Source organism: Neophocaena asiaeorientalis, unplaced genomic scaffold, assembly GCF_003031525.2.
Source record: "Neophocaena asiaeorientalis asiaeorientalis breed wild unplaced genomic scaffold, Neophocaena_asiaeorientalis_V1.1 scaffold437, whole genome shotgun sequence".
In the NCBI taxonomy this organism is placed as follows: domain Eukaryota; kingdom Metazoa; phylum Chordata; class Mammalia; order Artiodactyla; family Phocoenidae; genus Neophocaena; species Neophocaena asiaeorientalis.
Window position 1 is genome coordinate 3876214 of NW_020173375.1, and position 431 is coordinate 3876644.

Sequence of the window (431 nt, forward strand, 5' to 3'; positions counted from 1 at the left end):
TGGGGTGGGGCCAGGGCTTGGGGGCGGGGAGAGGGTATATGCTAAATGTGACGTGCCTGATGACTCTTGCCTCCCGATTGGTCGAAGGTTTAGCCTTGGGGGCGGGCATTTAGAGGGCTGGTTGGTGACTTGGCTAAAGAGGTCCGGTCGAAGGGGCGGGTAGTTCCCGTCTGGGCGCATGCGTACGATACACGTGTGTCTGCTCGTCAGGGGCCAGCTGGGGCCTTCTAGTCGTTTGAACTTTAGCGAGACGGAAAGGCCCTGTGTTAAGCTAGCTATGTTAAAGATGGTACCATCCGCTCTGCTGGCCTCTGTACTTTCACTCTCTCTGGTCTGGCAACTATTCATTTTCATCGTAGGGGATGATATGAAAGTGAGGAGCAGTGGCCTTGAAGTTTAGTTCTCATTTACTAAAAGATCTTAGTAAGCCA